Source organism: Oncorhynchus nerka, linkage group LG20 (genome assembly GCF_034236695.1).
Source record: "Oncorhynchus nerka isolate Pitt River linkage group LG20, Oner_Uvic_2.0, whole genome shotgun sequence".
Taxonomy (NCBI): domain Eukaryota; kingdom Metazoa; phylum Chordata; class Actinopteri; order Salmoniformes; family Salmonidae; genus Oncorhynchus; species Oncorhynchus nerka.
This window is the reverse complement of record NC_088415.1, coordinates 58114889-58130062: the sequence shown is the minus strand read 5'-3', so window position 1 is coordinate 58130062 and position 15174 is coordinate 58114889.

The following is a 15174-nucleotide window of genomic DNA, read 5'->3' as shown; positions in this document are numbered from 1 at the left end:
GGATAAGAGCGTCTGATAAATGACTCAAACGTAAATGTAATGTTAGTTATAGATTAGGCTGTGCCTATGGGTAACTCATACCTGGAGTACAAAAGGCCCCTGATATATCCTGTAAGCTGCAGGGTAGTCTTATCCTTGGCCCTAAGTTACTACACACATCTCTATCATGTCTTCACAGGTTCCTGTGTCTGCTAGTGTCAGAGTAAAGCCCTGTTGCTTGTTTATAATGCAGTGAATGGGGCCGTTCTCCCTTTGCCTGAATGATGTCAGACCTCTCCACTCTGCCATCTCTGTTTGCCTGGTCTTTCCTTTCCTGTGAACAACCAGCAATATAGTCCTTGAGGCAATTGTGTGTGCTATGCTTTGGTGCCCGCCCCAGTGACTGAGAGCGTACATTTTATGTACTTTCGTCCAGCTCAAATTCTGTAACGAACCGCATATGACATATGATTCATCTAATGGTGGGATTCATCTATGTGGCATTAGGCTGAGACAAAAGCCTACAGCCCCCCAGGACTAGGAGCAAAGAGTAGGATATTACTATAGAAGACTACTGCAGACATTCAGGTTGCTTCTTTGTTCTGGTCTCTCAGTGAGAAACGACCTACTGCAGTCCGAGATGGACTGAATACCACTCTCTTCAGGCAGCAACTGGGTTTCTTTAACACTCTCAGCCCTCCTCCTAGCACTGCCTTGTCATTACATTTTTTGTCATTTAGCAGATCATTTTATCCAGAGTGACTTACAGGAGCAATTAGCGTTAAATGGCAGATTCGGACCAGCGACCATTCTGTTACTGTCCCAACGCCCTTAAACGCTAAGCTACCTGCTGTCCTGTCGTACAACTTTATTTCCCATACACTTGTAAGTTTGTAAATGTAGTAATACAATGGAAGTGTTGTGCTTGTGATGTAAGTTTGTTTATTCCCTGACTCCCTCACGCTCTCTAACTCACGCTGTTGTTCTCTCTATTTACAGTAAGCATTAGTGAGAAAACAGACCACATTCATTATGCGTCTTTCATAAAGACGTGACAATGTGAATGAATGTTCTCTGCTGAATATTCATCAACCACAACACATTATAATGATCAATCGATGAGAACAAAGAACCACGTCCTAATTTCAGATTCACACTGCGTTTCTTTGACTGTGGCTTGGTCAGGACTGTGGCTTCTCTACTCTCCCTGCATGAGGTAATGGCCACCAGTAACAACATGACAGCTTCAACTTAATTCCCATTAAGTACTATAACAAAGCACAAAGTAGCTGTCCCAGTCACTATCAGCCCCACTCACTATTTGGCAGGAAGTGGCTTCCTCCTCATAGCTTTGCTAAGACACCTATTACCTAATAAGTATCCGTGGCTAGTATCACGCTTACAGCATTGCCTTGGAATATCTCCCCCTCCTCCTTCTCCTCTCCTTTTCCTTCTCTCTCTATTCCTCTCTTTCCAAGCTCATCTCTTTTCTCTCTATTCTTTCAAAAACCATTGGGGGGTACACATGTGCATTGAGATGAAGCAGATTCTATGTGGGGGTATTTGTGTTTTTCTCCTGCCCTTTCAGTGGAGCTGTCTGAGGGGGTAGAAGTGGCCTCTACACTCTGATACAGGTTCAGATATCTTGTCATCTCCCTAACAGTTAAGATTTAGATCAGGGGTAGTCAGATCCTAGACCTGCGGTTAAGTGCACTTTCTACCTTACGCTGTGGTGTCACAGTCTCCTCGGCAAGTCAGACATAAAGAGAATAATGTGACAAGTCTCTGAAGGACCGATCTCAGTAACTGGCTCATGTCCGCTCGAGGTAGAAGACGCCTCTAACTACATATGTAGGATCAGTTTATGCCCCCACAACCCTAGCCATAGTCTTACGGCAGATGTTTCACCTTGACGGCTTGGGTATTCGAACCAGCGACCTTTCGCTGCGGGCTTCTGGGGTTAGTGGCCCAATTCCCAATCCACATATTAAATGACCCTGTTTCAGTATGGGGGTACTTCTACCCACTTCTTCAGTGTCCCTGTGGTAGCACAACCATGAGGTAAATCTCAAGTGTCTTTCCTTGTGTCCTTGATTCCTCAACCTCCTTCTCAAAACACGTTGGAGGAGAAGGTCTGAGGGGAGGACCCTGCGTTTTGTGAAAGAGGTTGAGGAATCAAGGACACAGAGTCAAGGTAAGACTAGAGCTTCTTATGGAATAAGAATTTGAATTTTGTGTACGACAATCTCACATACAGATTGTACGCAACACAGCCGAGACCAGGCCACTAGGATTTATGGTGACAATCTGCTCCGATTATTCAATGTATTTTTTTAAAATTCAGGGTATACCCTGTATCTTTTCTGCCCTCCCCGCTACCGCCTCTGTTGCCAAATAGTGCGCTTCTCAACACACATGGAGCTGCGGCGTCACCGCAGTGGGCATGCGCCCTTCAGCACGCCAGGGGGACCAAGTGCACATCTTAACCACCACCATCAAGGGGCATGGTTGCTTCTTGCCTTCAATACCTGTAACAGGATCCGACTTGCTTTTCAGCCAACAATGGCCATATTGAGAACTTTAATATGTAGAACTGATCCCAGATCAGTTGCCATAGGCATGGGTCTGAGTAGCCCTATTCACATGCACAGTGATGGATGCCATATCCCCTTCTCTCTTCATAACAGGTCAGAAGATAATACAGAAACAAACTGTCTCTACATCAGCAATATCATACCATCGTGAATAGCCTGCCCTTGGGCATGTACAGTGGGGCAAAAAAGTATTTAGTCAGCCACCAATTGTGCAAGTTCTCCCACTTAAAAAGATGAGAGAATTTTCATCATAGGTACACTTCAACTATGACAGACAAAATTAGCATTTTTTTTCTCCAGAAAATCACATTGTAGGATTTTGAATGAATTTATTTGCAAATTATGGTGGAAATAAGTATTTGGTCACCTACAAACAAGCAAGATTTCTGGCTCTCACAGACCTGTAACTTCTTTAAGAGGCTCCTCTGTCCTCCACTCGTTACCTGTATTAATGGCACCTGTTTGAACTTGTTATCAGTATAAAAGACACCTATCCACAACCTCAAACAGTCACACTCCAAACTCCACTATGGCCAAGACCAAAGAGCTGTCAAAGGACACCAGAAACACAATTATAGACCTGCACCAGGCTGGGAAGACTGAATCTGCAATAGGTAAGCAGCTTGGTTTGAAGAAATCAACTGTGGAAGCAATTATTAGGAAATGGAAGACATACAAGACCACTGATAATCTCCCTCGATCTGGGGCTCCACGCAAGATCTCACCCCGTGGGGTCAAAAAATTCACAAGAACGGTGAGCAAAAATCCCAGAACCACACGGGGTGACCTAGTGAATGACCTGCAGAGAGCTGGGACCAAAGTAACAAAGCCTACCATCAGTAACACACTATGCCGCCAGGGACTCAAATCCTGCAGTGCCAGACGTGTCCCCCTGCTTAAGCCAGTACATGTCCAGGCCCGTCTGAAGTTTGCTAGAGAGCATTTGGATGATCCAGAAGAAGATTGGGAGAATGTCATATGGTCAGATGAAACAGAAATATAACTTTTTGGTAAAAACTCAACTTGTCGTGTTTGGAGGACAAAGAATGCTGAGTTGCATCCAAAGAAAACCATACCTACTGTGAAGCATGGGGGTGGAAACATCATGCTTTGGGGCTGTTTTCTGCAAAGGGACCAGGACGACTGATCCGTGTAAAGGAAAGGATGAATGGGGCCATGTATCGTGAGATTTTGAGTGAAAACCTCCTTCAAGGGCATTGAAGATGAAACGTGGCTGGGTCTTTCAGCATGACAATGATCCCAAACACACCGCCCGGGCAACAAAGGAGTGGCTTCGTAAGAAGCATTTCAAGGTCCTGGAGTGGCCTAGCCAATCTCCAGATCTTAACCCCATAGAAAATCTTTGGAGGGAGTTGAAAGTCCGTGTTGCCCAGCAACAGCCCCAAAACATCACTGCTCTAGATGAGATCTGCATGGAGGAATGGGCCAAAATATCAGCAACAGTGTGTGAAAACCTTGTGAAGACTTACAGAAAACGTTTGCCCTTTGTCATTGCCAACAAAGGGTATATAACAAAGTATTGAGATAAACTTTTGTTATTGACCAAATACTTATTTTCCACCATCATTTGCAAATACATTCATTAAAAATCCTACAATGTGATTTTCTGGATTTTTTTTGTTGACGTGTACCTATGATGAAAATTACAGGGCTCTCATCTTTTTAAGTGGGAGAACTTGCACAATTGGTGGCTGACTAAATACTTTTTTGCCCCACTGTATGATCCCACCTTTGGTGTCATGTTCATTTTCAGTCTTCTAATCTAGTTTATCTCCAAATGAGAAATGACCACAGCTCACCTAAATGCATGCTCTGTGTGAGCGGGAAGATGTGAGTTTTTAGGTTTCCTCTACAAACATATATTGGATCAGATTGGTTTACCTTGCTCTGCCCAAATGCTAACCATACTGACCTTAGACCAGTGTGAACTTCATCCTACTCCAAAGTACTCAGGTTATGGGTGAGAAGTGGAGAGATCGGTCCCCCTGCTCTTTGGAGTAAATAATAAATAAATATATAGACTGATCTGAGGTCAGTTTTGTGTTTCCCCCTCCCTAATCAATCAAATCAAATGTATTTATAAAGCCCTTCTTACATCTAATGAAGGTGGCATGTAGCCTAGCGCTTAAGAGCATTGGACCAGTAACCAAAAAGTCCCTGGTTTGAATCCCTGAGCAGATGTGCCCTTGAGCGAGGGCACTAATTGCTCCTGTAAATCGCTCTAGATAAGAGCATCTGCTAAATGACTAAAACGTAAATGTAATTTTAGTTCAAATCAAATCTTATTGGTAACATACACATGGTTAGCAGATGTTAATGCGAGTGTAGCGAAATGCTTGTGCTTCTGGCTCCGACAGTGCAGTAATATCTAACAAGTAATCTAACAATTCCACAACAACTACCTAATACACACAAATCTAAAAGGGGTGAATGAGAATATGTATACAAGTATATGGATGAGCGATGGACGATGGACGAGCGGCATAGGCAAGGTGCAATAGATGGTATGAAATACAGTATATACATATGAGATGAGTAATGTAAGATATGTAAACATTATTAAAGTGGCATTGTATAAAGTGACTAGTGATCCATTTATTAAAGTGGCCAGTGATTGGGTCTCCATGTAGGCAGCAGCCTCTCGGAGTTAGTGATTGCTTTTCAGCTTTCTGATGGCCTTGAGATAGAAGCTGTTTTTCAGTCTCTCGGTCCCAGCTTTGATGCACCTTTACCGATCTCACCTTCTGGATGGTAGCGGGGTGAACAAACAGTGGCTCGGGTGGTTGTGGTCTTTGATGATCTTTTTTGCCTTCCTGTGACATCGGGTGGTGTAGGTGTCATGCAGGGCAGGTAGTTTGCCCCCGGTGATGCGTTGTGTAGACCACACCACCCTCTAGAGAGCCTTGCGTTTGTGGGTGGTGCAGTTGTCGTACCAGGCGGTGACACATTCCGACAGGATGCTCTCAATTGTGGATCTGTAAAAGTTAGTCAGGGTTTTGGGTGACAAGTCAAATTTCGTGAGCCTCCTGAGGTTGAGGAGGCACTGTTGCATCTTCTTCACCACACTGTCTGTGTGGGTGGACCATTTCAGTTTGTTGTTGATGTATACGCCGAGGAACTGAAAACGTTCCGATGCTGTCCCCTCTGTGGATAGGGAGGTGCTCCCTCTGCTGTTTCCTGAAGTCCACGATCATCTCCTTTGTTTTGTTGAGTGAGAGGTTGTTTACCTGACACCACACGCCGAGTGCCCTCACCTCCTACATTAGGCGGTCTCGTCGTTGTTGGTAAGCCCACTACTGTTGTGTCGTCTGCAAACTTGATGATTGAGTTGGAGGCGTGCATGGCCACGCAGTCATGGGTGAACAGAGAGTACAGAAGGGGGCTGAGCACGCACCCTTGTGGGGCCCCAGTGTTGAGGATTAGCGAGGTGGAGATGTTCACCATCTGGGGGCAGCCCGTCAAAAAGTCCAGGATCCAGCACAGGATGGGGTTGAGGCCCAGGGCCTCCAGCTTGATGATGAGCTTGGAGGGTACTATGGTATTGAATGCTGAGCTGTAGTCAATGAACAGCATTCTTACATAAAATTGAAGTCGGAAGTTTACATACACTTAGGTTGGAGTCATTAAAACTAGTTTTTTCAACTACTCCACAAATTTCTTGTTAAGAACAACAATTGTTTACAGAGACAGATTATTTCACTTATAATTCACTGTATCACAATTCCAGTGGGTCAGAAATTAACATACACTAAGTTGACCGTGCCTTTCTGCAGCTTGGAAAATTCCAGAAAATGATGTCATGGCTTTAGAAGCTTCTGATAGCTAATGGACATCATTTGGACATCATTTGAGTCAATTGGAGGTGTACCTGTCGATGTATTTCAAAGCCAACCTTCAAACTCTGTTCCTCTTTGCTTGACATCATGGGAAAATCAAACGAAATCAGCCAAGACCACAAGTCTGGTTCATCCTTGGGAGCAATTTCCAAACGCTTGAAGGCACCACATTCATCTGTACAAACAATAGTACTCAAGTATAAATACCATGGGACCACGCAGCCGTCATACCGCTCAGGAAGGAGACGCGTTCTGTCTCCTAGAGATGAACGTACTTTGGTGCGAAACGAGCAAATCAATCCCAACAGCAAAGGACAGCAAAGGACCTTGTGAAGATGCTGGAGGAAACAGGTACAAAAGTATCCACAGTAAAACGAGTCCTATATTGACATAACCTGAAAGGCTGCTCAGCAAGAAGCCACGGCTCAAAAACTACCATAAAAAAGCCAGACTACGGTTTGCAACTGCACATGGGTACAAAGATCGTACTTTTTGGAGAAATGTCCTCTGGTCTGATGAAACAAATATAGAACTGTTTGGCAATAATGACCATCATTATGTTTGTAGGAAAAAGGGGGATGCTTGTAAGCTGAAGAACACCATCCCAACGGTGAAGCACGGGGGTGGCAGCATCTTGTTGTGGGGGTGCTTTGCTGCAGGAGGGACTGGTGCACTTCACAAAATAGATGGCATCATGAGGAAATAAAATTGTGGATATATTGAAGCAACATCTCAAGACATCAGTCAGGAAGTTATAGCTTGGTCGTAAATTGGTCTTCCAAATGGACAATGACCCCAAGCATACTTCCAAAGTTGTGGGAAAATGGCTTAAGGACAACAAAGTCGAGGTATTGGAGTCGCCATCACAAAACCTTGACCTCAATCCGAAATTTGTGGGCAGAACTGAACAAGTGTGTGTGAGCAAGGAGGCCTACAAAAATGGTCCAAAATCCACCCAAATTATTGTGGGAAGCTTGTGGAAGGCTACCCGAAACGTTTGACCCAAGTTAAACAATTTAATGGCAATGCTACCAAATACGAATTGAGTGTCTGTAAACTTCTGACCCACTGGGAATGTGATGAAAGAAATAAAAGCTGAAATAAATCATTCTCTCTACTATTATTCTGACATTTCACATTCTTAAAATAAAGCGGTGATCCTAACTGACCTAAAACAGGGAATTTTTACTTGGATTAAATGTCAGGAATTTTGAAAAGCTTCCGACTTCAACTGTAGAGGTCCTGGATGTCAGGAAACTTGGCCCCAGTGATGTACTGGGCCATACACACTACCCTCTGTAGCACCTTCCAGTCGGATGCCGAGCAGTAGCCATACCAGGCAGTGATGCAACCGGTCAGGCTGCTCTCGATGGTGCAGCTGCAGAACTTTTTGAGGATCTGGGGACCCATGCCTAATCTGTTCAGTCTCCTGAGGGGGAAAAGGTGTTGTCGTAACCTGTTTACAACTGTCTTGGTGTGTTTGGACCATGATAGTTTGTTGGTGATGTGTACACCAAGTAACTTGAAACTCTCCACTACAGCCCTGTATGTGAATGGGGGTGTGTTCGTCCCTCCTTTTCCTGTAGTCCACGATCAGCTTCTTTGTCTTGCTCATATTGAGAGAGAGGTTATTGTCCTGGAACTGTCTCATCATTGTAGGTGATCAGGCCTAACACTATTGTGTCGTCAGCAAACTTGATGGTGTTGGAGTTGTGCTTGGTCACGCAGTTGTGGGTGACCAGGAAGTACAGGAGGGGACTAAGCACCGTGTTGAGGATCTGCATGGAGGATGTGTTGTTGCCTACCCTTTCCAACTGGGGTGGCCCGTCAGGAAGTCCAGGGTCCAGTTGCAGAGGGAGGTGTTTAGTCCCAGTGTCCTTAGCTTAGTGATGAGCTTTGTGGGCACTATGGTGTTGAACGCTGAGCTGTATTCAATGAACAGCAATCACACATAGGTGTTCCTTTTGTCCAGGTGGGAAAGGGCAGTGTGGAGTGCGATTGAGATTGCTTCATCTGTGGAGCGCCATCAGGAAATCTTAAATCTTATTACATACAGCCGGCAAGAACTATTGGATATAAGAGCAACTTCAACTTATCAACATTACGACCAGGAATACAACTTTCCCGAAGCGGATCCTCCACCACCCAGGACAATTGATCTAATTCCAGAAGCCGACCCAAGACAATGGCGCCGATGAAGGGGCAGACAGAGCAGTCTCCTGGTAAGGCTCCGTAGACGTGCACATTGCCCACCACTCCCGAGTATTCTACCTGCCATTGTCTCTTGACAGAGGTCTGGGAATATGGCTGAATATAAACAGTGTAGTTATTCCCTCTGCAAGGCGATCAAACAAGCGAAATGCCGGTACAGGGATAAAGTGGAGTCGCAATTTAACAGGGTCTACAGGAAATCATAGACTTCAAAAAGAGAACCAGCCACGTCACGGATAACGACTTCACGCTTGCAGACAAACTAAACAACTTCTTAGCCTGCATTGAGGACAATACAGTGCCACCATCGCAGCCCACTAAGAAGAGGCTTTGTGATGACCACTCCAATACCTTGACTTTGGTGTCCATAAGCCATTTTCCCACAACTTTGAAAGTATGCTTGGGGTCATTGTCCATTTGGAAGACCCATTTGCGACCAAGCTTTAACTTCCTGACTGATGTCTTGAGATGTTGCTTCAATATATCTACATAATCTATTTTTCTTTCATCAGACCAGAGGACATTTCTCCAAAAAGTACATTTTTACCCATGTGCAGATGCAAACTGTAATCTGGCTTTTTATGGTGGTTTTGGAGCCGTGGCTTCTTCCTTGCTGAGCAGCCTATCAGGTTATGTCGATATAGGACTCGTTTTACTGTGGATATAGATACTTTTGTACCGGTTTCCTCCAGCATCTTCACAAGGTCCTTTTCTGTTGTTCTGGGATTGATTTGCACTTTTTGAACCAAAGTACGTTCATCTCTAGGAGACAGGACGTGTCTCCTTCCTGAGTGGTATGACGGCTGCGTGGTCCCATGGTGTTTATACTTGCGTGCTATTGTTTGTACAGATGAACGTGGTACCTTCAGGCGTTTGGAAGTTGCTCCCAAGGATGATCCAGACTTGTGGAGGTCTACCATTTTTTTTCTGAGATCTTGGCTGATTTTCTTTTGATTTTCCATGATGTCAAGCAAAGAGGCACTGAGTTTGAAGGTAGGCCTTGAAACACATCCACAGGTACACCTCCAATTGACTCAAATTATGTCAAATAGCCTATCAGAAGCTTCTAAAGCCATGACATCATTTTCCGGAATTTTTCAAGCTGTTTCTTTGAATTTTCCAAGCTGTTTAAATGCAGTCAATTTAGTGTATGTAAACTTCTGACCCACTGGAATTGTGAATTAGAAGTGAAATAATGTCTGTTAAAAATTGTTGGAAAAATTGCGTGTGTCATGCACAAAGTTGATATCCTAACCGACTTGCCAAAACTATAGTTTGTTAACAAGAAATGTGGAGTGGTTGAAAAACTGGTTTTAATGACTCCAACCTACCGTAATTGCTGGACAATAAGCCGCTACTTTATTCCCACGCTCTGAACCTCGCGGTTTATACAATGACGCGGCTAATTTATGGATTTTTCCCGCTTTCACAAGATTCATGCCGCCAAAAAACTGAGCACCGTCACATGTGACGTAAAATCGAGCACGCTCAAACTTCCCATCATTCTGATTACGGTAGTAATTTTGTCACCCTCATCATGGCAAAGACACGGAGAAATGCATATGATGCAGCTTTCAAGTTGAAGGCGATCGATCTGGCTGTTGGAAAAGGAAAGAGAGCTGCTGCACGGGAGCTTGGCCTTAATGAGTCGATGATAAGACGTTGGAAACAGCAGCGTGAGGAACTGACTCAGTGCAAAAAGACAACAAAGGCTTTCAGAGGGAAGAAAAGCAGATGGCCCAAAGTATTTGCAGCCACTCGACATCAGTGTAAATCGTGCATTTAAGGTGGCGCTCCTTGTTCAGTGGGAGGCTTGTATGACAAGTGGGGAGAAATCCTTCACTAAAACGAGCTGCACGCGAAGAGCAATTTATGGTCAAGTCTGCCAGTGGGTCCTGACAGCGTGGAGCATTGTCAAAAAATCCACTATCATCAACGGGTTTCGAAAGGCTGGACTGCTGCGTGTTGAAGGGGCAGCATGAGCTCAGCGGGGTATTTGCATCCGGATGAAAGTGACGAGAGCGACAATGAAAACGATCCAACATCGGATGAAGCAATTCTGAGGCTATTCAACTCCGACACCGAAGGAGATGACTTCAGTGGTTTCAGTGCACAGGAGGAGGAAGATAGTGACCAAGTTCATTTGTTTCAATATACCGGTAGGCACCTGCGGCTTATAGACATGTGCGGCGTATTTATGTACAAAATACATATTTTTTAATAATTCAGTGGGTGCGATTTATATTCAGGTGCGCTTAATAGTCCAGCAATTACGGTAAGTGTATGTAAACTTCCGACTTCAACTGTATATACTGGGCGGTGTCAGAGGAAGGACCAAAAAATGTAGACTCCAGTCACCCAAGTCAAAGCCTGTTCTCTCTGCTACTGCACGGCAAGTGGTACCATGAGCGCCAAGCCTAAGTCCAAAAGGCTCCTTAACAGCTTCTACCACCCCCAAGCCATAAGACTGCTGAACAATTAATCAAATGGCCACCCAGATTATTTACATTGATCCCACCCTTTACATTATCTATGCATAGTCACTTTACCCCTACGGACATGTACAAATGACCTCGACTAACCTGCACCCCCACACATTGACTCGTTACCGGTACCCCCTGTATATAGCCTCCACATTGACTCGTTACCTCCAGTACCCCCTGTATATAGCCTCCACATTGACTCGTTACCGGTACCCCCTGTATATAGCCTCCACATTGACTCGTTACCGGTACCCCCTGTATATAGCCTCCACATTGACTCGTTACCGGTACCCCCTGTATATAGCCTCCACATTGACTCCCCCCCTGTATATAGCCTCCACATTGACTCGTTACCGGTACCCCTGTATATAGCCTCCACATTGACTCGTTACCGGTACCCCCTGTATATAGCCTCCACATTGACTCGTTACGGTACCCCCTGTATATAGCCTCCACATTGACTCGTTACCGGTACCCCCTGTATATAGCCTCCACATTGACTCGTTACCGGTACCCCTGTATATAGCCTCCACATTGACTCGTTACCGGTACCCCCTGTATATAGCCTCCACATTGACTCGTTACCGGTACCCCTGTATATAGCCTCCACATTGACTCGTTACGGTACCCCCTGTATATAGCCTCCACATTGACTCTGTACCCCCTGTATATAGCCTCCACATTGACTCGTTACTGTATATAGCCTCCACATTGACTCGTTACCGGTACCCCCTGTATATAGCCTCCACATTGACTCGTTACGGTACCCCCTGTATATAGCCTCCACATTGACTCGTTACCGTACCCCTGTATATAGCCTCCACATTGACTCGTTACCGGTACCCCCTGTATATAGCCTCCACATTGACTCGTTACCGGTACCCCCTGTATATAGCCTCCACATTGACTCGTTACCCCCTGTATATAGTACCCCCTGTATATAGCCTCCACATTGACTCGTTACCGGTACCCCCTGTATATAGCCTCCACATTGACTCGTTACCGGTACCCCCTGTATATAGCCTCCACATTGACTCGTTACCGGTACCCCCTGTATATAGCCTCCACATTGACTCGTTACCCCCCTGTATATAGCCTCCACATTGACTCGTTACCGGTACCCCCTGTATATAGCCTCCACATTGACTCGTTACCGGTACCCCCTGTATATAGCCTCCACATTGACTCGTTACCGGTACCCCCTGTATATAGCCTCCACATTGACTGTATATGTATATAGCCTCCACATTGACTCGTTACCGGTACCCCCTGTATATAGCCTCCACATTGACTCGTTACCGGTACCCCCTGTATATAGCCTCCACATTGACTCGTTACCGGTACCCCCTGTATATAGCCTCCACATTGACTCGTTACCGGTACCCCCTGTATATAGCCTCCACATTGACTCGTTACCGGTACCCCCTGTATATAGCCTCCACATTGACTCGTTACCGGTACCCCCTGTATATAGCCTTATTATTTAGTTACTTTATTTTTCACTTTAGATTATTTAGTCAATATTTTCTTAACTCCATTTCTTGAACTGCATTGTTGGTTAAGGGCTTGTAAGTAAGCATTTCACAGTAAGGTGAAATGCTGTTGTATTCGGCGCATGTGACAAATAAAATTGGATTTGATTCCATTTTTTTCTCTGTTTGCCTGGCCTTTCCTTTCCTGTGAACAACCAGCATTATGGTCATTGAGGGCTAGGAGCAAAGAGTAGAATATTACTATAGAAGACTACTGCAGACATTGTCTCATTCATGTCTTGTCATCTCCCAAACAGTTAAGATTTAGATCAGGGGTAGGGTAGTCAGATCCTAGACCTGCGGTTAAGTGCACTTCTACCTTACCCTGCTGTATCAGTCTCCTCGGCAAGTCAGACATAAAGAGAATAATGTGACAAATCTCTGAAGGACCGATCTCAGTAACTGGCTCATGTCCGCTCGAGGTAGAAGACACCTCTTAACTACATATGTAGGATCAGTGTATGCCACCAGAACCCTAGCCACAGTAGTATGGTGCCACTGGAGCAAATTAGGGTTTAAGTGCCTCACTCAAGGACACCGACAGATTTTTCACCTTGACGGCTCGGGTATTCGAACCAGCAACCTTTCGCCGCCGCTTACTGGACCAATCCATTAGGGGATGATAATATGGACTTCTACCAACTTCCTATGTCCCTGAGGTAGCAACCATTGAATACATCTCAAGTGTCTTTCCTTGAGTCATTGATTCAACCTTCTCAAAACACATTGGAGAAGGTCTGAGGGAGAAACTTACATTTTGTGAAAGAGGTTGAGGAATGAAGGACACAGAGTCCAGGTTAGACTAGTTTCATATGGAATAAGAAGTAGAATTGTGTGTACAACCTCAGATACAGATCGCACGCCACACTGGGACAGGGCCACTGGGACTTCTATACATTTCATTATTCATTTAGGTTTGATCAATGTCTGGAGGACAAAAATCAAGACCATTGAAGGGCTCTCCCATAAGCTTCACAATATTAACATGGAAACCTCCAAAAAGGTTAAGAATGTGAAGATTGGTCTGGCCAACAATTTTTTAAATGTGTAATTCAAGCCTTGGTTACTACACACAATTAGACCTTTGGTTTTACCGTTCTCTCAGGAAGGGGTATAGAGAGGAAGGGACACAATTAGACCTTTGGTTTTACCGTTCTCAGGAAGGGGTATAGAGAGGAATACACACAATTAGACCTTTGGTTTTACCGTTCTCTCAGGAAGGGGTATAGAGGGGAATACACACAATTAGACCTTTGGTTTTACCGTTCTCTCAGGAAGGGGTATAGAGGGGAATACACACAATTAGACCTTTGGTTTTACTGTTCTCTCAGGAAGGGGTATAGAGAGGAAGGGACACAGTTAGACCTTTGGTTTTACCGTTCTCTCAGGAAGGGGTATAGAGGGGAATACACACAATTAGACCTTTGGTTTTACCGTTCTCTCAGGAAGGGGTATAGAGAGGAATACACACAATTAGACCTTTGGTTTTACCGTTCAGAAACAATGTTCTTAGTAGTTCCTTTCAAAGTACCATTGCCTGGCCTTCAGCCATTTCCACACATCTCTTCCAGCCTACATTGTGGGCATGAATGTGCCCTCATGCAAAAATGTGAAAATGAGCATTTTAAGTGTTGTGTAAAGCCAATTCTCATAGGATTGGGGTCAAGGTGTCTGTTACATGGGTTAAACAGAGCGGTTAGATGATCTGTTGTCTCAATTCAAATCAGGACCAATGCTCTGTAATAGCCTATTTATTTGGTCTCAAAAGAAAAGTTGAAGGCAACGTTTGTATGTTGGAGTGTTCAGATCAGCATTATTATTATTTTTTTTTTAAATGAATGCAAAATAACTCAATTTCCTTTAGCAATTCTATGACACTTTTCTTGATAACGTTTTGAATTATTTAAAACAATACCTGCAACGAAAATAACCAACCCATAATAACCCCATAGTATAAAAGACTTGATAAGGCTGTCGTAGCTCGAGCAGTTTGCTCCACAACTGACCAAACCTAGCTTCTACATGTTTAAATCATTCATAAGAAACAGCTAAATACACAATGGGGAAAAAGTCTAAATGTTTACATGCCATATTACAAAAACATATCTGCATAAAGAAAGAAAAGTGAAACTATATTGTCAAACCTGGTATATAAATAGTTAAACTTTACAAAATCTAATAAATGATTCATTTGGTAAAATAAATTGTTAATATTTACAACACATAGGTGTCATTGCAAAATGGTTTGTAAGTCTGGAAAATAAGAATCAGCATTGTGAAACACCATACAAAGAAAAAAGTGACTTTCACATATAATTACACAGTGAATAAGAATTGTGGTATTCTTGAAAAACCTATCACCATTTAAAAACTGTTTCATAAAATACAACTAAGTGTCCTTTGCCATTTCACCAACAGGTTTCTCAAATATGACTATGCAGTGCCCCCCTCTGGCTGCAATGGGTACTGTAGTAGAGTTCAGGCGGACAATACTTTTTAGATGCGAAAAAAGGGGGGT